The sequence below is a fragment of the Oncorhynchus keta genome, chromosome 4, assembly GCF_023373465.1.
Source record: "Oncorhynchus keta strain PuntledgeMale-10-30-2019 chromosome 4, Oket_V2, whole genome shotgun sequence".
Classification (NCBI taxonomy): Eukaryota; Metazoa; Chordata; class Actinopteri; order Salmoniformes; family Salmonidae; genus Oncorhynchus; species Oncorhynchus keta.
Window position 1 is genome coordinate 38,714,036 of NC_068424.1, and position 22,726 is coordinate 38,736,761.

A 22,726-nucleotide genomic window follows, 5' to 3' on the forward strand; every position below is an offset into this window, starting at 1 on the left:
TCTGTCAAATTCACCCACCTTATTGTGGAAAGCTTGTGGAAGGCTACCTGAAATGTTTGACCCAAGTTCAACAATTTAAAGGCAATGCTACCAAATACTAATTGAGTGTATGTAAACTTCTGACCCACTGGGAATGTCATGAAAGAAATAAAAGCTGAAATAAATCACTCTACTATTATTTTTGACATTTCACATTCTTAAAATAAAGTAGTGATCCTAACTGACATAAGACAGGGAATTTTTACTAGGATAAAATGCCAGGAACTGTGAAAAAAGTATTTGGCTAAGATGTATGTAAACTTCTGACTTCAACTACATTTGCTCATGGTAGAAATGGTCAGAAAGTACCAAATCATTCAGGAGAGAGGTGCTCAAAGTTGACTCATTTTGCATACCCCACCATATCCATGTCTTCATTACTGGAAACGATTAACGGTTGAGTTTGATATAATTTTAAAAGCTTACAAACAGGTTTGTCAAAGTATAGTATTTTATAATTTCTTGAAAAAAATGTATTGAATAAAAAACATTTATTTTTTCTTTAACATCAATTACTTTAAGGACATTTCTAAAATTATCACCTTCATATTCATCATCCCCAGCATCATACCAATATCAACATATAGTGCATTCGCAAAATATTCAGACCCTTTGACGTTTTCCACACTTTGTTAAGTTACAGCCTTATCCGCAAATTGATTACACACAATAACAAAAACAGTTTTCAAATGTATTGAAAATAAAAAACAGAAATACCTTATCTACACAAGTATTCAGACCCTTTGCCATGAGACTCTAAATTGAGCTCAGGTGCTTCCTTTTTCCATTGATCATCCTTGAGATGTTTTCTACAACTTGATTCCATCTGTGGTAAATTCAATTGATTGGACATGATTTGGAAAAGGCACACACCTTTCTATATAAAAAAGGTACCACAGTTGACAGTGCATGTCAGAGCAAAAACCAAGCCATGAGGTTTTTATACTACAATTCTAAATCTAATAGCTAAATGATTCTTAAAACAATTTCGCATCTGAGATGTTTGTTGGGCCCGCCATCGGCTTAGAGACACAGCACACTCTTGAATACAGGTTGGGTGTAATTTCAATAATAGGTCCATTCTATGAATTCTATTGATCTCTCTTCAGACCACTGTAATTTAACTGGTACACCATTGACATTTTAAGGGTGTGGTCAACGACCCCAATGCAACACATTCATTTTGACAGCTCTAGGCGGAGTCAATGAGTGGCCTCAGTCATTGGGATCTATCTACCTTACCAACCCTAGAAGTTCTTAAACCAGCTCAGTGCAATGCATAGGCTCAGACACAGTGTAGGCTACTAGTGAGGTTCAGCATTTCTTGTTTCCAGTCAAATCAAGGCTTGCATACCTACAGTATGGTTTTATAGACCTAAGCCAATTCAACAACACATGGTTCGGGAAACATGCTTTCCCATGGCGTAGTTCTAAGAAATTCATGCAAAAAAAGAGAATGGTTTTGCATCACTCCCACAGGGGAAAAAAGAAACTGAAGAGATTTTATCCTTAAAAAACAGGAGGTTCGCCCACTCGTTCACCTGGGACAACTCTTGGCCGGTGCAGGCTAGCTAGAAGGTTATAAGAGCCTGGGAATGTTGAACATCAAGAAGGGAATCAGAACATAGCAAGAGCACTGGGAATAAGGCAGGAAACATGGACATTAACCCTTTCCTGCCTGCCAGAGGAACGAAAGGAAAACCAGGAGGAAAAATATTTTCAATTTGACTTATTTTTAATCCACACTAATGTGAGCGAAAGGCTGTCTGCATTTAAAGTGCGAACTGTAGAAAAAAAAGAAAATAGGATATAGTTAGACTTATACATTAAAAGAGACCTTTAAACAACATTTGCCTTTTCTAGCCTAATATATGAAATTCCCTATTGGTTTGGTCTCCATACACATCAAATGTGTTTTTGCCAAGTCATTTATAGGGAAAATGTTCTGGCACTTTACCAATGCACAAACAAATTAAGGCATATTAGGAAACATAGGTTTTCTTGATAACACAGGCAGAGAACACTCATCACCAGTATGTCCTACTCTGAGTAGCTCTATGCTATGGAAGTCATGTGACTGTCCTTACTGTAACACAGGGGGAGCTTACAGTATGAAACAGACAAGTAAACCAAAACAGATTCAAATATAGAAACTGTAGGCCAGCTGGGCTGGTCACCATGAAGAATGCTCCAGTCTAAATCATTTCAACAGGCTTGAAAATAAAGATGAATGAACTAGAGCAGTGATGGGCAACTGGCCCGCAGCCCCCTTTTTGTACACCCGCAGATCAATTCATTTTTTAAACTCAGTCAGGGTCTCAACTGTTGCGAGTTAGAATAGTAGAATACTAGGGATGTGCATCTTCCCCTTTCAAGATGATTCGATACGTAACTAGACTGAACAAAAATATAAACTTAACATGTAAAGTGTTGGTTCCATGAGCCAAATATAAATATTCCAGAAATGTTCCATATGCACAAGAAGCTTATTTCTCTGAAATTGTGTGCACAAATTTGTTTACATCCCCGTTAGTGAGCATTTCACATTTGCCAAGATAATCCATCCACCTGGCAGGTGTTGCATATCAAGCAGCTGATTGAACAACATGATCATTATACAGGTGCATCTTGTGCTGGGGACAATAAAAAGGCCATTAACCTGTTAGTCCACTAGGGGCATTATTTCATTTTTGGATAAAAAGACGTGCCCGTTTTAAGCGCAATATTTTGTCACGAAAAGATGCTCGACTATGCTTGGAATTGATAGTTTTGGAAAGAAGACACTCTGACGTTTCCAGAACTGCAAAGATTTTTTCACTGTGAGTGCCGTTGAACAAAAGCTTCAGGCAAAACCAAGATGTTTGAGCGCCCAGGAAATGAACAGGATTTCTGAAGCTACGTTTTCCATGATCGCCTTATATGGCTGTGAATGCGACAGGAATGAACGGACACTTTCTATCGTTTCCCCAAGGTGTCTGCAGCATTGTGACGTATTTGTAGGCATATCATTGGAAGATTGACCATAAGAGACTACAATTGCCAAGTGTCCCGCACGGTGTCTGCGTGGAAATTGGTGCGCAAAAGTCAGCTACCAGTATTTTTCCATCCGAATCAGAGAAGAATGCAGGCTTCCAGGGACGGCATTTCAATGAAGAGATATATGACAAAACACCTTGAGGATTGATTCAAACAACGTTTTCCATGTTTCAGTCGATATTATGGAGTTAATTCGGAAAAAGTTCGACGTGTAGGTGACTGAATTTTCGGTTAGTTTCGGTAGCCAAATGCATAGTAACAAACGGAACGTTGTGTCCTACACAAGAATCTTTCAGGAAAAACTGGACATCTGCTATGTAACTGAGAGTCTCCTCATTGAAACATCTGAAGTTCTTCAAAGGTAAATTATTTTATTTGATCCCTTTGCTGGTTTTTGTGAATATGTTGCGTGCTAAATGCTAACGCTAAATGCTAAGCTAGCTATCACCACTCTTACACAAATTATTGATTTTCTCTGGTTCTAAAGCATATTTTGAAAATCTGAGATGACAGGATTGTTAAGAAAAGGATAAGCTTGAGAGAAGGCATATTTATTTCATTTCATTTGCGATTTTTAGAAATCGCTAACGTTGCGTTATGGTAATGAGCTTGAGGCTGTAGTAACGCGACCGCATGCGGGATGGGGCGGACTATGAGGTTAAAATGTGCAGTTGTGTCACACAACATAATGATACAGATGTCTAAAGTTTTGAGGGAGCATGCAAACAGTAGGAATGTCCACCAGAGCTGTTGCAGGAGGAATTTAATGTTAATTTCTCTACCATAAGCCCCCTCCGTCATTTTAGAGAATTTGGCAGTATGTCCAACAGTCCTCACAACCGCAGACCATGTGTATGGCGTTGTGTTTGGCGAGGATTTGCAGATGTCAATGTTGTGAACATAGTGCCCGATGGTGGGGTTATGGTTTGGGCAAGCATAAACTATAGACAAAGAACACAATTACATTTTATCGATGGCAATTTGAGTGCACAGAGACACCATCCTGAGGCCCACTGTCGGCGGCGGATGAATGGCACATCACCTCAATGTTCAGCATGATAACGCACGGCACAATGTAGAAGGATTGGAAGCTGAACATGTCCCAGTTCTTCCAAGGCCTGCATACTCAGACATGTCACCCATTGAGCAAGTTTGGGATGCTCTGGATCGACGTGTACGACAGTGTTCCAGTTCTGCCAATATCCAGCAACTTCGAATGGCCATTGAAGAAGAGTGGCCTAACATTCCACAGACCACAATCAACAGCCTGAGCAACTCTATGCGAAGGAGATGTGTTGCGCTGCATGAGGCAAATGGTGGTCACACCAGACACTGACTGGTATTCTGATCCAGGCCCCTACTTTTTTTAAGGTATCTGTGACCAACAGATTAATAGTCATGTGAAAAGCATAGATTAGGGCTTAATGAATTCATTTCAATTGACTGATTTCCTTATATGAACTCTAACTCTGAAATTTTGTTGTGTTCATATTTTTGTTCAGTGTAGATACATGGGCTTAAATACGATACAAGAACAATACGCTTTAGTTTGAAATGATTCGGTTTGATGAGAGAAACAATTAATGTGAAAATTTGGTGCACTAACATTCAGAAATGCACATTCATTTTCCATTCTAAATTTAAATCTGCTGGGCCTTTGTGTTGCATTTGTCTGAGCTGACTGTGTAGGTGTGCACATTTGTGTAAATTATGTATTTACTGTGTGTGTGTGTATAAAAGGTGTACAGTGCATTTGGAATTAGGGGTGAAACGGTACGTCTATTCGTATTGAACAATTCGGTATAGGGTCCGGTACGCACTGCAAAACGAACAATACAAGAATCATATTAGAGCTAGGAATATATATATATATTTAACTGTAAAAAAAATATTATTGCATAAACTAAGGCGTATAAATTCACGTGGGAAAAATATTCACATAGTAATAAAGTTGTCTTTAAAAAATGTTTTATAACAATAATAAACTTGTTTAGTCTCGTAGCTGTATGCAGCTCTGCTCATTAGTTATTTCACTCCAGCGAGAACAGAGCTGAGAGACCGTCGTAGCAGAAATTAGCTTATGAAGGAATTAGCAGTTAGCTAAATGCAAAGGAGCAACATGGCAAGCATTGGCGAGCCAGAACTAGAAGACATCCCAGTATCATTCAGGTCTGGCAAAATCACTACTCATTTGCGCCGACATCACCCCAAAGTGCCAATGGGTGGGACTAGGCGAAAAAAATGAAACGGTAACCACTTCTCCCCACAGCCTTCAGGCAAAAATATGCGGCTGAAATCAACACAGATATATCAAAATTCAGTGGCAGATATGAGACCCTTCTCTGTGGTAGAGAATGCGGGTTTTCAGAAAAAAATGTAACGTGGTCGAGCCGTGCTTCACTATTCCTTCATTTTGCCCAAACATTTAAAAAAAAAACTAAAGAACAACTTGAGAGCGAGTTGTCAGAGACGCGGTCTATTGCTCTAACAGACAGTTGGACGTCTAGAGCTACCTTACTGTAACAGTTAATTTAATTACGGCAGAGTGGGAGATAAAAACCATGTCCTTCAAACACGTCCTCGAGAGTAGCGACACAAGTGTAAAGTTGGGGGAAGAGCTAAGGGAAGTAGTTGCAGTGTGGAAGTTGGAGAGGGATAATGTAACAATTCCTGTGACCACTGACAACGCTAGAAATATTTTAAATGCAGTTGCACTACCTGGATTGGGGCCACAGATAGGATGCTTTGCTCACGTTATTAATCTAGTATTTCTAAAAGCAATGTCAGTGAATCCAATCTCTCACCTCCTAGCAAAGATCAGGAAGGTGGTATCCTTTCACAAAAGCACAACTGCTGCACATGTTTTCAAGACAAAAACAGGAGATGCTGGAGCTGCCAAACCACAAACTAGTCCAACATGTCCCTACTAGATGGAATTTAAAGCCATGACATTGTTGAGAGATACCTTGAGCAGAAAGTTGCAGATTTTTCTACACTGACTGAACAAGATGTGAGGAAAAATGTCAAAGATTGTCACTTTGTCTGAAAATGACACAAGACGAGCAGAGGAAGTTATCAAAGTGTGCAAACCTCTCAAAATAGTCACAACACTGATATGCACTGAGAGCATTCCATCAGTTTTCATGGTCCTGCCTATGAAAACAATGGTCCTGAAATCAATGGCATCTGATGAAGATGAACCTGCAATAAGGGATGTCAAGACTACTGTCAGAATTCATCTGGAGCCTAGATGCTGACCCTGGTGTCCAAGACTTCTTACACAAGAGCACCGCTTTAGACCCCCGGTTCAAGTCCCTACTGCACCTGGATGCTGCTGCTCGTCTGAGAGTCTACGATGAACTCACAGCAGAGATTGTGACCAATATACAACAGGTATTGTATTCATTTTGTTAATGTGACATTTATTATTTTATTAAATTTGTGATTTAACAATTATAAAGTAATAATTGTAACAATAGTGTCTGAAATAGTTTGAACAACAAATAATATTTTTAAAGCCACTTCAGAGATGGTAGTTTTAATCTAATTTAATTCTGCAGGGTCAAGACATCGATACCACACTAGCCAACATGTCTGCCTTGGCTGAGCTTTTTGGGGAGTTGTTCATGACCCAGGAGCAGTGAACCAAGTCAAAGGTCAAGGTCATAGAGGAGGAGGTGACCGCATACAGGGAAGTGGACTGTGTTCCCCTGGATGCTTATCCACTAACATGGTGGAAGACAAATTGATATACCCTCATGTTGCCATGTTAGCAAGGCACTACCTGGCTGTGCCTGGGACCTATGTTCCTAGCGAGAGGGTATTTCACCACAGCGGCTGATACTGTCACAGAAAGCCAATCTACCGCAAATAATGTGGATAGACTAATCTTCTTAAAGAAAAACTTGAAAATATGATATATGATATATATATATAAATAAAAAATTTAAAAATTCAAGTAACCAGTCTCAAGGGGTCCTATTTTGTTTAAGGCGCTGCTATGTGACTCAATTTTTCAATATACTGCTAGACTATGCACTCTTTTGTTGATGTTTTTTAAATGACCATTTCATTGTTTTACGTGTTAAGACAGGCACTGCTGTTTTGTGTATGTATCCCTATGCTGCTAAAAACGAAGCCACCCAATGTTTTTTATTGTTAAACATGGAAAATAGACAATTACTTCCCTTCTTTGGAAGTAACGTGTTTCAAGTGGTCCCATTTTGTTTAAGGCACTGCTATGTGACTTAATTTTGATATATGCTGCTGGACTATGCGCTCTTGAAGTTCTGTTTTAAATGGCTATTTTATTTCATGTTATAAGGCAAGCACTGCTGTTTTTTGTTCTCCCTTTGTTTCCTTATGTTCCTGTGAATTCAAGCTACCCATGTTTACTATTATATTAAAGGGAAAATCTAAATACCAATTACATTACATCAGGCATTTATTTTGTTGATGTATCGAAACCGAAACGTGAATTTTGTGAACCGCTTCACTCCTAGGAATGTATTCAATTTTTCCGCATTTTGTTACGTTTACAACCTTATTCTAAAATTGATTACAAAAATCTCAATCTACACACAATACCCCATAATGACAAAGGGGGTATATCAGCTTTAATATTGCAGATAGATTGTAGCTTCCATCAATGTAATTGTCTGCATCATTTCCAATCCCCCATATATATATATATATATATTTTTTTTTTTTTTGTAAATATATACAGTACCAGTCAAAAGTTTGGACACGCCTACTCATTCAAGGCTTTCTCTTTATTTTGTAGTTTTCTACATTGTAGAATAATAGCGAAGACATCAAAACTATGAATAAGGACGTAACACAACAAAATGTGGAAAAAGTAAAGGGTCTGAATACTTTCCGAATGCACTGTATGTCGATGGTGTATGTGTAATATGTCGGCACCTGATCCGAGCTATAAGGGAGACTAGATTAGGTGGGGCAATGTAGCCTGTTTTTGTCTCCCCACTTTGGTTCTGAAAATCACCATTACCTACTTTTTAACTTGTCATTTTTTACAGATGAAATGTTATAGCTAGTAATGTATCAATATTTATATAATTTTGGTGCGCATAGAAAGGAGTCATGAGTGCATTCAGGTGCGTGTGCCCGGTGAATGTTCTTCACAATAAACAAACATAGGCCATTCTGTTCAGAACAACCCAGGGTATGATGCCATGTCATCTTCAAACATAGTGATCATAAACATTGACACTGTATATGGCATGAGTTATATTCTCATGGGTGTTTGGCTTGCTTGTATGACATGAGTGCTTTTTATTATACTCCTCTGACGTCATGTACTGTATAACATTTTACTGTACAGCCACTATGTTCCAATTTAGTTGATTATTAGTGACCAAATCTTTCATTTTCATAGTGTAAATGGCTATGCAAAGCATGCTGGATGCTCAAAAAAACAGGCAAAGTATTGACTTTGTAAGGGAGCACTTACAATAGGCTAGATAAGAGAGGAATTCTGCTTGGCGCGCCAGAATAAAGATGTTGCAGGCGTTCTAATCACATTCAATTAGCCAACACCACAGCAAAGATTTGCATCATTGATGCCATCATGCCAAAGATGTAGCCTAGTTTTGCATCAGAGTAGATCCCTACATTGAGAATCTAGCCTTATACCCTGGCTTTGTCACAAATGGCATTCTAGAAATTCATCTAGTACACTCCTTATATTCATGGGTTGCATGTTTCTTCACAACATTGTTTTGAACGTTCGTTTCAGGACTGATGCCCAAATGAACATTCATTCTACTCAATGTGCGCTGATGAAGATTTAGTATAAAGTGCATTACTATGGCTTGGAAACACAATGACATGTCAAAGGGAAGCAAAACATGTGTAGGACAACCCTTGTCACTATGATGATGTCGTCAGATGGAGTATAACCACAGAACAATGAGACAATATTTTACCGGATGTATAAATGTGTAGCATCCGGGTTGGCGTTTCCACTCACTACCAAATACTAGCTAGTCGACAGTGGGAGAAGATGGCCGACATTCTGTTCATTTAAATTTACTCATCGATGAAACATTTGATCTCAGTACAGTTTCTGTTCCCAAAACTACAATTGTTTTTACGGCCAGTATTTTAGGCTTTACCTTTTGCCAAAGTTTTTAAAATTTGCGTTGTTAGAAAGGCGTGCAAAGGCGAATTGAGGTATTGCACACTTCACAGAGTAGGCATTCCCCAACGGAAATATGCAAATGTTAGCTAGAACTCGCCAATAGGATCTCATTAGCAGGTGTTTGGGCTCTGCCCACCTCCTTGCTTATTCTGCCCACTATGGCTACTTTTCACATTTGAAACAACAGGGGGTGGTCTATCTTGGTTTAGTTTTACAAATCTTTGGTACAACTTTAGCTAGCTTGCTAAGATTGAGGTGAAAGCACAGAATTGTAGCTAGCTAACACTAGCATTGCGAACTTTGCTAGCTAATGGCAACATTACCATCTCTCTAAAGTAAACTTGACAACATCATAATTGTTTTCTACTAATTATTTGCCTACTTTAGCAATGCCATTGTATTTCCAAGCCACTATTAGTGTAATTTAGATGAAACAGTCATTAGCATCTGTTCAGAAAGACTGGGCATTCGTCATCAGGTGGGCATCAATATGGCTGCCGCGTCTATAGAACTTTGATGACAATTCCAACAACGCGACTAAGTGATGTAGGTGCAACGCATGAATAGAGCCCTGGGCAAAAGTAGTGCACTATAGGGGTACGGCTGGCACAATTACAATATAATTGTATAAACAATGATTATGGATGAAGACCGTCATAAAAATAAAATAACCGTCATAACCAGGTTGTTTGTTTGGAACAAACAGCTGACTGAAGATGGGACAGCTGGGCATTTGTACGGTTGATTCAATGGTAACTTTGTTGCGCCTTGTTGTAGCAAACAAGTCTTTGGTTGCCTAGTCAACACCCCATCCCAGCAGCAGCACATGCAGTCAGGAGCATAGGAGAGGGTTATAACGGTGACTCCTGTCATTTCAATAACCAATAACCATCTTCCAAAATCCCATGTTTTCACTCAATGTCAATAATATGGTTGTGAAAATACATAATTAATTTGAATACATTGTTGTTGCCCATGTCTAAAAATCCCAATACTGTACATTATGATATTTCTGCAATATGAGCCCAAATGTAAAGCAAGTGCTGTGCTAAGGACGTTAAAATCTGTGGGAAAGCCCTTTTTGTGAAACCCGCGAAAATGGTGTGTTCCAATTTGCTCTTTGGGAAGGGTATTCGTCAACCCGATGTGACATTGTACTGCCAAGAAGTATGGGGAAGTCCTGATGGTGATTCACAGACGCCTTCTGACTGAAATATAAAGAATGGCGCTGGAGGGAATAGCTGTCGTTTTAAGGGCTCCTGACAAATTGTGCTATTTTGTGTCTTTTTTGCCCTGATCTTAACTTTTTTGTATATAATGTTTCTACCATCGTTTCCTATGAATGAAAATAGCTTCTGGACATCAAAACAGCGATGACTAACCTTGATTTGGATGAGGACTACTTCAATGAGTTGGAAGCGAAAGACATACTGATTATCACGGACCAGGACCAAATCCCGGACAAAGGAGGAGACGGCGTGCGGGATACCTGGCGTGACTACGTCGGAGAGTGGACAAAGCTCCTCAACCCTCCGTTCTATTGGCTAACGTACAATCACTTGAAAATAAACTGGATGAGCTCCATTTGAGACTATCCTATCAGTGGGATCTGAAGATCAGTAATATCCGGTTTCTCCGAGTCGAGGCTGAACAAGGACATGTTCAAAATAAATCTAGCTGGCGTTTGGGAATCTCAGGGTAGGGTGTGCGTGTCTCTTTGTCAACAACTGCTGGTACGCAATCTCTAATATTAACGAAATCTTGAGGTTCTGCTCACCTGAGTTACAATACCTCTTGATAAGCTGTAAATAAGGAAGTAGCCTTGCACGCTTGCATGAGCGTGCGAGCCGGAACGTCTCATAGGAGCAAGAGTCATCTCCTGTTTCTGTAGCGTGAGACTGTAGACCATACTATTTACCAAGAGAGCACTGAGACCACACTCAACGAGCTGTATAAGGCCATAAGCAAACAAGAACTTGCTCAACCAGAGGCCGCGCTCCTAGTGGCTGGTGACTAATGTAGGAAAACTGAAATCCGTTTGACCTCATTTTCAACCAGCATGTCAACTGTGCAACGAAAGGCGAAAAAACTCCAGCTCACCTTTACTCCACACACAGAGACGCATACAAAGCTCTCTCGACCTTGATTTGGCAAATCAGACCATAACTCTATCCTCTCGATTCCTGCTTACAAGCTAAAACTGAAACAGGAAGTACCACTGACACTCGATACGGAAGTGGTCCGATGAGAAGCAGATGCTAAGCTACAGGACTGTTTTCGCTAGCAGAGACTGGAATATGTTCCGGGAATCATCCGACAGCATTGAGGAGTTTACCACATCAGTCACCGGCTTCATTAATAAGTGCATTGATGACGCTGTCCCCAGTGACCGTATGTACATATCCCAAACAGAAGCCATGGATTACAAGAAACATCCACACTGAGCTCAAGGGTAGAGCTGGACACTAATCCGGACGCTTAACAGAAATCCTGCTACATCCGCCGACAAACAATCAAACAGGCAAAGCACCAAAGATCGAATCCTAATACACCGGCTGACGTAGGGTTTACCAGTATCTCGAATTACAAAGGGAAACCCAGCCATGAGCTGTCCAGTAATGCAAGCCTACCAGACGAGCTACTGTAAATACCATCTATGCTTGTGTCGAGGCTAGCACAACTGAACCATGCATGAGAGCACCAGCTGTTCCGGATGACTGTGTGATCACTCTCTCCGTAGCTGATGTGAGAATTACCTTTAAACAGGTAAACATTCCCAAGGAAGTAGGGCCAGACGGATTACTAGGACGCGTATTCAGAGTATGTGCAGAATAACTGGCAGGTATCTTCAACCTCTCCCTGACCCAGTCTGTAATACCTACATGTTTCAGGCAGGCCACCATAGGTTAACTTGGTGTTCTTGGACACAGGGACTATCTAAATGACTATAGCCTCATAGCGCTCACATCTGTAGCCATCAAATGCTTTGAAAGGCCGGTCAAGGCTCACATTAACACCATCATCCCAGACACCCTGGACCCACTCCAAATTGCATACTGCTCCAACAGATGCACAGATGACACAATCTCTATTGCACTCCACACTGCCCTTTCCCACCTGGACAAAAGGAACACCGATGTGTGAATAATGTTAATTGACTACAGCTCAGCGTTCAACACAATAGTGCCCTCCAGCCTCATCCCTAAACTAAACAACTTCCCCTGTAACTGAATCCTGGTCTTCCTGACAGGCCGCCCCCAGGTGGTGAGGGTAGGCAACACCACATCCAACACTGACCATTAACACAGGGACCCCTCAGCGGTGCATGCTTAGTCCCCTCCTGTACTACCTGCTCACACATGACTGCTCACAACTGCAATACCATCATTAAGTTTGCCGACAACATGACAGTGACCTAGACCTAGTCACTGACGATGATGAGACAGCCTAAAGGGAGATCTGAGACCTGGCAGTATGGGGTCAGGACAAGAAAACTATCCCTCAATGTCAGCAAGGCAAATGAGCTGTTGTGGACTACAGGAAACTGAGGGCCGAGCACTCCTCCATCCACATTGATGGAGCTGTAGTGGAGCAGGTCAAGAGCTTCAAGTTCCTCAGTGTCCAAATCACTTAGGAATTATCATGGTCCACACACACCAACAGTTGTGAAGAGGGCACAACAACGCCTCTTCCCCCTCAGGATGCTGAAAAGATTTGAAATGGGCCGTCAGATCCTGAAAAAGTTCTATAGCTGCGCCATTGAGAGCATCTTGACTGGCTTCATCACCGATTGTTATGGCAACTGCTTGGCAAGGCACTACAGAGTGTAGTGTGTACAGCCTAGTACATCATTGGGGCCGAGCTCCCTGCCATCCAGGACCTCTATACCAGGCAGTGTCAGAGGAAGGCCCTAAAAATTGTCAGACGCCAGTAGGGTTGTAAAGGGTCAGAAACTTTCAGGTAAATTTCCAGAATTTTTCCCCAAATTTTCCATGGGAAGTTAAGCCCTGGAAGTGAGGGAATCTTGCTTAAATTCATCAAAAAAGTTAGCTTATAACGGTGAATTTTTGTTGTGGGATATACGAGGGAATTCTAGGTCTTGTGGCATATTTTGGTTCAACTTTCCCCAATTCCATGAAATTGCAACCCTCTGCATGCACAGCGCATTCTTCCATCACATGTACAGCTGATTCTCAAGATATTGCACACTAATGAGATGCTATTGAGCCCACACTACTATACTGTCTGATGAGCCAAGGACTACATGCTTGTGTGGTGAATATATTTTATATGACATACATTATTTTGTGTTAACTAGTAAATAGTTGCCTACAGCAAAGTGTGTTTAAATCATTTCTAACTTAACAATTTCTGCTAGTTAGTTTTTTCTACCATGTGGGTTTTTAGCTTGCTTGAGCCTGCGAACTGAAGAGTGTTAACTCACCAGTTTCCATACGTTTCATTTTAAAACATTTATCTTAACAATAAGTTGTTTAATCTAACTGCTTAACTATTTATATGTACATGGAATTGTAGGAGTTATTTTACTTTTTTATTCACTAATCTTTACAAGAAAATGCCACGGGCACTATCTGATGTGTGGAGACATTTCACTGCAGCTAAGGTAGAAGGAAAAGCTGTGTACATTTGCAAATACTGTGCCAAAGTATATGTGAAGAATGCAACAAAGATGCAGAATCATTTGGCCAAGTGCATAAAGATCCCTCAGCGCTCACAACAAGCAACCTCTGACAAAAGTCCCTCGACTTATATTCAAGGTGAAAATTATGAATCAGACACCTTATCGATAGCAACAGCTCATGGTCCTCCTGGAATCAGAAGATTTTTTGACTCAATGGAGGAACGTAGTCAGAGAAATGCTGATGAATGTCTTGCTCGAGCTGTGTATGCAACGGGTTAGCCTTTGATGCTCACAGGCAATGTGTATTGGAAGAGATATCTGAATGTTCTTCGTCCAGCATACACCTCTCCAACCAGACATGCTTTATCTACTAATTTGACGGATGCAGAGTTCAGAGTTCAAGTGAAGGTCAAGCAAATCATAGAGAAAGCAGACTGTACTGCAATCATCTCTGATGGGTAGTCGAATATTTGCAGGCAAGGAATAATTAACTACATCATCTCCAACCAGTATTCTACACACCGGTCTCTACATTGCAGATAAGCTGAAGGCAGTCAATGCCCTTGGACCACAGAAGGTATTTGCACTGGTGAAAGACAATGCTGCGAACATGAAGGCTGCGTGGTCTAAAGTGGAGGAGTCCTACCTTCCCATCACACCCATTGTCTATGCTGCTCATGCTTTGAATCTGCTCCTCAAAGACATCATGGCACTGAAAACATTGGAAATACTCTACAAGAGAGGCAGAAAATGGCTAGGTGTGTGAAGGGTCATCAAGTTAAAGCAGCAATCTACCTCACCAAGCAAAGTGAGAAGAATAAGAGCACCACATTGAAGCTGCCCATCAACATCCGTTGGGGTGGTGTTGTCATCATGTTTGACAGTCTCCTGGAGGGGAAGGAGTCTCTCTAAGAAATGGCCATATCACAGTCTGCCGATATGGACAGCCCCATTAAGAGGATCCTCCTGGATGATGTATTTTGGGAGAGAGTGGTAAGCAGCCTAAAACTCCTGAAACCTATAGCAGTAGTTATTGCACGGAGTGAGGGAGACAATGCCATCCTGTCTGATGTTCAGACTCTGCTAGCAGATGTAACAGAAGAAATCCGTACTGCCCTGCCCACTTCACTGTTGCTCCAAGTAGAGGAAACTCTGCGTGAAGACTTCTGCCTGAAGCAAACACGCCGCAGCGTACATGTTGGACGCCAAGTATGCTGGAGCATCCTGTCTGGTTCAGAGATCAACAAGGCCTATGGGATCATTACTACCGTGTCTCGCCAACTTGGCCTGGATGAGGGCAAGGTTTTTGGCAGTCGGGTGAAGTACACTTCCAAGCAAGGGCTTTGCGATGGAGATGCAATATGGCAGTCGTGCAAACATATGTCATCAGCCACCTGGTGAAGAGGACTTTGTGGATATGAGGCTCTTTCCCATTGCCTCCTTCATCCTCCAAATCCTACCAACATCAGCCGCCTCAGAGCACGACTGGTCCTTGTTTGGGAACACACACACCAAAGCACAAAACAGGCTGACCAATACACGGTTTGAAAAATTGGTGGCCATCCGGGCAAATTTGAGGCTTTTCAAGACTGACAACAAGCCATCCTCAACAAGGTTGGAAAGTGACAGTGATGAGGCCTCATAGTCTGGACATTGAGGAGGTCCAGGGAGAAGACATGGAAGCCAGAGGAAGAAAACCAATGCTTTAGTTTCTAGACTATCATTTTACAGATGTATGTTGAGAGATGTGATGGATCATTGGGGATCATTAAATATTCCCCTTCTTTTGTTGTTTAGTGAAATCATCCCATGCTAAGAGTGAACTCAATTAAAGTTAAATTCATAACTAAATAGATCATTATTATTTTTTCTATTGGAAGGATTGAATCATTTGCAATTATGTCTACTTATGATGAGGTAAAAGGTTAATGTTTCTGCCTCCATATGATATGGTAAATATATCCAATAAAAAAAAATGTTTTAAAAAAAACAACATTTGAATGGAATTAATATTAACTTTCCGTTAATTCCCATGGAAAGTTTCCACCTCTGAATATTCCCCAAAATGTGCAACTCTAGACGCTAGCCACCCAAGTCATAAACTGGTCTCTCTGCTACCGCACAGCAAGCAATACCGATGCACCAAGGCTGAAACCAACAGAACACAGAACCCAGCTTCTATCCCCAAGCCATAAGACTGCTAAATAGTTAACCAATAGCTACCCAGATTATATGCAGACTCTTTTGACTCATCCCATACACTGCTGCTACTGTTTATTAACTATCCTGTTGCCTAGTCACTTTATCCCTACCTCGTACCTCTGCACATCAATGTGTTACTTGTACCCCGTGTATATAGCCAAGTTATCATTACTCATTGTGTACTTATTCCTTGTGTTATTATTTTACTATTTTTCGATTATTTCAATTTCTTTCTCTTGCAGGTTACAAAGTAGAGCTTCATAGCTACGTTTTGATGTATGGGTTGTAAGAGATTGGTTCTAATTCACGTGTCGCCACCCTCATTCCCATGAAGAGTGCTAGCTTGCTAGCCATGTGAGAGTGCCCGGCGCTGTTCACTGAAGGAACAAGCCGGGCGAGAGACAGCCTCCACTATGCAAGTAACCATTTCAATAGAATGTTATGATGTCACTGCGACAACTGTCAATAGACGTAGTTGGTAATTTCGCTCTGGCTATCTACTCCGATTTCTAATCAAATCAAACTTTGGTACCAAAGGTCTACCTACAACAGGTGTAGGTAGACCTTACTGTGAAATGCTTACTTACAAGCCCTTCAACAGTGCAGTTCAAGAAAGAGTTAAGAAAATGTTTATTAAATAAACTAAAGGAAAATACAATAAAACAATAAAATAACAAGGCTATATACAGGGGGTACCGGTACGGAGTCAATGTGCGGGGGTAAAAGTTAGTCAAGGTAATTTGTACATGGAGGTAGGGGTGAAGTGACTATGCATAGATAATAAACAACGAGTAGCAGCAGCAGTGTACAAAACAAAATCGGCCGGTGGTTATTTGATTAATTGTTCAGCAGTCTTATGGCATGAAGGTAGAAGCTGTTAAGGAGCCTTTTGGTACCAGACTTGGCGCTCCGGTACCATTTGCCGTGCGGTAGCAGAGACAACTGGAGTCTGACAATTTCCTCTGACACCGCCTAGTAGGTCCTGGATGGCAGGAAGCTTGGCCCCGGTGATGTACTGGGCCGTACTCACTACCCTCTGTAGCGCCTTATGGTCAGATGCCGAGCAGTTGCCATATCAGGTGGTGACGCAACCGGTCAGGATGCTCTCGATGGTGCAGCTGTAGAACTTTGAGGATCTGGGGACGCATGCCAAATCTTTTCAGTCTCCTGAAGGGGAAAAGGTGTTGTCGTGCCCTCTTCACAACTGTCTTGTGCTTCAGAGCACTCTTGTCTGAGTGTGCCAGGGCACAGAATAACTGACGAATTTAGGAACGCTCAACACCCGTTGAATATGTCAGTATGCCAGTGTCAGTAAACGTTTTGCAATTAAATTGTTGCCAGCAGCAAGGTTGCAGTCACCAAAACTCTGCATAACATAAAAACAGCCTAACCAGCTCTGCTAGGGGGAGTAAAAAAATAATTTGGCCAGAGTGTGCAGTGTGCACTCCGACAGTGAAAGTTTATGAACACCCAGAGCACACACTGGCACTCAAAATAACATTTTACGAACACACCCCTAGTATAAACCAGCCTTTAGTCTTAACATTTTTGGTTGTTTAGTACATAACCTCATGTGAATCCTCAAAGAGATGGTTGGGGCTAAAGCTTAAAAGGGTGTGAACGGTGCTGAATGGGTGTAGACAAAGAAGTAACAAAACATTCAAGTTTTTTTTTTTTTAAATGTTAAATTTATCAAATTTCAAAAGTTCCTCAACTGCAGTGTATGATATACCATTTTCTAGCTCGAAATCTCTACTTTTAGCCAATGTAAAAAACACCATTTCAAATGTTGCTATATAAGACCGAATCAAGCTTGTCGGTCACGTATGTTATTAGTAGGGCTGTCCCAGACAAAAAATTGCTAATGTGTATTTTCTATATATAGACACATCTTATGTGTTATAATCAGATCAACTATATGCACTGATGCTTTAAGCGCACTGTTTGATGAAATAATTAAAAGACACACAAATGACTAGAGGGAGTCCGACCGCAATTGATTTGATTGTGCTCAGACTTGCTGCATTGTTAAAAAAAGAACAAATGGAATTTGTGAAATTGTTTATTTATCCGACACGTGACTGTGTGAGGCTTGGTGCTCAAGGAATGAGTAGGCTATTAAACAAACACTCAAACAGAAGCAGGATCTGTCTTATTTCTGTTTCTATATATATATATATATATATATATTTCTATATATATATATATATATATATATATTTCTATATATATATATATATATATTTCTATATATATATATATATATATTTCTATATATATATATATATATTTCTATATATATATATATATATTTCTATATATATATATATATATATATATATATATATATATATATATATATATATATATATATATATATATATATATATATATATATATATATATATATATATATATATATATATATATATATATATATATATATATATATATATATATATATATATATATATATATTATTTAAAAAAGCCAGGCACATTTAACAGTTAGGCTATTGATTATAGAGCTAATTATGTTGGCGTTTCCACTCTCCTCACTTTTTTTAGACAATTAAGGCAAGGGCTGTTTTCTCATCTCCAAACCTCACTGCTTCCTCCTCCACCTTGATGTCAAAACCAATATGCTGGTTAACTTCGCTATTATGCGCATAGCAAAATGGTCTAGGAAAAGGTGCCGATTCAACAGCATACGGATGTTTCAGAACCGTGGACAGCGACCGCTTTCCAACGCTGGAGAAAGCACGTTTAAAATAAGATAATTGTTTTATTAGTGTTGCACCATTATGGTTATATTACGTAAGAACAAACAATTTCAGTAGCACATGTCAGAGTGATAGACTGCGCCATCCCCACAGTCTCAAGAATCAGGTCTCTTGTACATCATGATTATTATTGTATTTTTTTGCTACTGCTCGACTAAAGAAATCTCAGTTGACCACCAGCCTATCAATCAAACAACCGACCAGTCGACTAAATGGGGTCAGCCATTTAGTTACAGTTCAGACTTGGTGAGAAGTGTGTGTCGGTGTTAGCCTAACACACACACCACATCACACACAGGCTGTGTGTGTGTGTGTGTGTGTGTAGAAGGCATGGGCACAGGGATGCTACCTTCCATTATTGGTCTTAAATTACTGTAATAATGTATTCCATACTGACAATTTGCATAATATGTACCCAATTTGCATAATATCGCATTTTATTTTTATTTGAATTATCTGTGTTCTACATCAGCCCTGAACATGGCATAACAATATGACCACCATATCTTGAGCTATTGGACAAAAAGTGTTTAAATTAAGAATCCATGTGATTTTGTGCCATTATTGACTAGGGATTAACATTAACCCGTCTGCAACCTTTGACCTTTTCCGATCACTTGAAAATAAATCTCAGCAATAGTAAATCCTATCCTCATGAAACAAAGCTTCCCTATAACATGGGATACAAAGTATAACACCAGAACCAAAGTTTCATTTGGAAATAGACTGCCATTTGAGCTGCAATCCTAGCCTGAGTTCTACACTAAATCACTGAGATAAACTGGAACTAAATCCATGAATCCCTTATATAAAAAAGAGAGGTTCTTTTGGCAGAGCATAGCGGTGATAAACAAAGAGTGGACATGCTCTATGGAAAGCCTTTAACAAACATATTAATCTACCATTCACCACATGAGGAATGGATGAGATAACAATACGGTTTGGCTTTAAGGGACCATATGGGACAATGGGAGATAGATTGAAGTGTGTCCTTGGAGTGAAATAATTTATTGAAATACATTCGGTTGACTAGATGTATAGCGAATGAATTATGAACAGTAGCTCAGAGAGTACATAGAGGGGATTTTTTCTCGGCGTGACATTGGCCTGCTCTCGTCAACAGATGTCCTGGGTGACACGGGAAAGGACAGAGTAGAAAAAGGGATTCTTACAGTTTTATTCGGACCCCTTTCATGAACGGAGGAGGGGTTTCATTTTGAAGGTCGATTTGAATATACAATTTGTGGCTTTTGCTCTCGGTCTCTGTAAAGATTACAATCTTAATTACTTTCTTAATTATCTGTGATTCTCAGGAAAACTGTGAGCCATGCCACTTTTACACAATCACAGGCCTTGGAAAATGTAGACCTACATCTTCACTCTCATAATTACACGTGACACTGATTCGCAAGTGTCTTTAGCTGACATTTGGAGGAAAAATACCACCTTCAGCACATACAAGCTCTATAATAATAATAGCCTTTATCTAATTCCAGTGGCTTGGAAAACTGAACAGATCAGCCTTTCCTTGTCCACTTCTGCAGACTTATAGGATGGTCACATTTCCAAGATTTACTTTTATCGTTTTCCAATGAAATCGGGCTGGCTTGTGGAAGCTGCCAACATCCTTTCTGTATGATGCTTGGAGCAGAGCCTGCAATAAATATGGTTTCACTTTCACATAACACACTGCTCCTCCACAAGGCATTTCCCTTGGTGGATCAATTAAGCATTTAGCTAATCAAAAGGAAAGTGTCCAAAGGAAGAATAAGGATAGACATAACAGCAATATGCGTTTGAGAAAATCCAATCGGTTTCTCATTCAAATGGACCGGATGTATGGGTTATCTTTCCCAGGCTAGAACTGGGTTAGGCTACCTGTCTCACATACTGTTGGTCACCATGTCTGTTGGTCACCATGTCTGTTGGTCACCATGTCTGTTGGTCACTGACTAGCTAGCAGCCTTGAACACCATTAGCATGAGAATAAACATGATCTGACCAAGAGGTTTGCCACGAGGCCTCCTATGGTTAGAGCCCAGGTGGGACCGGAGCGTGGTTGAGCCTAGATAGGCCATCACCAACCCCTCAGAAGCCTCCAGACTCAAAGCCCTGTTTTTCCCATTTTGTTACGTTACAGCCTTATTATAAAAACAGATCGAAAAACAGATCAAATCAAATAAAAAAAATGTCCTCAATCTACACACAATACCCCATAATAACAAAGCACAGTTGACACGTCATGTCAGAGCAAAAACCAAACCATGAGGTCGAAGGAATCGTCTGTAGAGCTCCGAGACAGGATTGTGGCGAGACACAGATCTGGGAAAGGGTACCAAAAAATGTCTGCAGCATTGAAGGTCCCCAAGAACAGTGCCCTCCATCATTCTTAAATGGAAGAAGTTTGGAACCACCAAGACTCTTCCTAAAGCTGGCCGTCCGGTCAAACTGAGCAATCGGGGGAGACAGGCCTTGGTCAGGGAGGTAATCAAGAACCCGATGGTCACTGACAGAGCTCCAGAGTTCCTCTGTGGAGATAAGAGAACCTTCCAGAAGGACAACTATCTCTGCAGAACTTCACCAAATCAGGCCTTTATGGTGAAGCATCGTGGTGGCAGCATCATGCTGTGGGGATGTTTTTCAGCAGCAGGGACAGGGAGACTAGTCAGGATTGAGGGAAAGATGAACGGAGAAAAGTACAGAGAGATCCTTGATGAAAACCTTCTCCAGAGCGCTCAGGACCTCAGACTGGGGCTAAAGAACACCTTCCAACAGGACAATGACCCTAAGCACAAATCCAAGACAACGCAGGAGTGGCTTCGCGACAAGTCTCTGAATGTCCTTGAGTGGCCCAGCCAGAGACCGGAGTCGAACCCGATCGATCAAACATCTCTGGAGAGACCTGAAAATAGCTGTGGAGCGACACTCTCCATTGAACCTGACAGTGCTTGAGAAGATCTGCAGAGAAGAATGGGAGAAACTCTCCAAATACAGGTGTGCCAAGCTTGTAGCATCATACCCAGGAAGACTCAAGGCTGTAACCACTGCCAAAAGGTGCTTCAACAAAGCACTAAGTAAATGGTCTAAAATGTGATAGTTAATTTCCCTAAAACTAGTTTTTGCTTTGTCATCATGGGGTATTGTGGCAGAGTGATAAGGGAAAAAAATATTAAATCAATTTTAGAATGAGGCTTTAACGTAAAGGACAACTTTACAAATGCACCGTATGTCGTCTTTTATAGAACCCTATCTCAGTAAGGTCTGAGAACACTGTCATGGCTAGAAAAGACTGGAAAGACTGAGAAAGAAGGATGAGAGCAAGAGACTAAGGTAAAGGGAGAGGGAGAAAGAGAGCAGGAGAAGGAGAGGTAAGGTCCAGCTGAGACAGCTGCCTGCTATTACTCCATTCCCCCTCTGCAGGAAATGAGAAATCATTTAGTACTGACAGGTACATGCTGAACCTCGCCATCTCTGCTCTAAAACCTAACAAATAATGTATTACAGCAGTTTAACATTAACCTTACGGCTCGCTGCACCTTTCTCTGCTGCCAAGGTTGGTCTCATACCTTTACAGTGTTTGTATGTCAAGGGTCTGTTGCCTCTGAGACAGGAAAAACATAACAGCAGACGAAAAATCCTAAAACATCTGAAGCACTTTTTGGTCATGAAAATCAGTAATTTAGAGGTCTCCTGTGAGCTGTAGAAGGCTTAGCATGTCCAACTTAAACTGAGGGACTATACAGTCACTCTCTCGACAGCGCTGGGTGAATGAGTCTAACCACAACCAAAGGCCATAGAGAGAATGACCACTGACCCCTAAAAAACCAGCAACCAGGGAGTGATCACATCACAAGAGGCTAGG

At 40.7% G+C, this 22,726-nt stretch overlaps 1 protein-coding gene across 8 annotated transcripts in view; it reads right to left on the minus strand.

The window, feature by feature from the left end:
- Positions 1–22,726, minus strand: part of LOC118374643 (zinc finger protein 438-like) — a 107,500-nt gene that overhangs the window by 58,640 nt on the left and 26,134 nt on the right. The gene's annotated exons all lie outside the window — the stretch shown is intronic.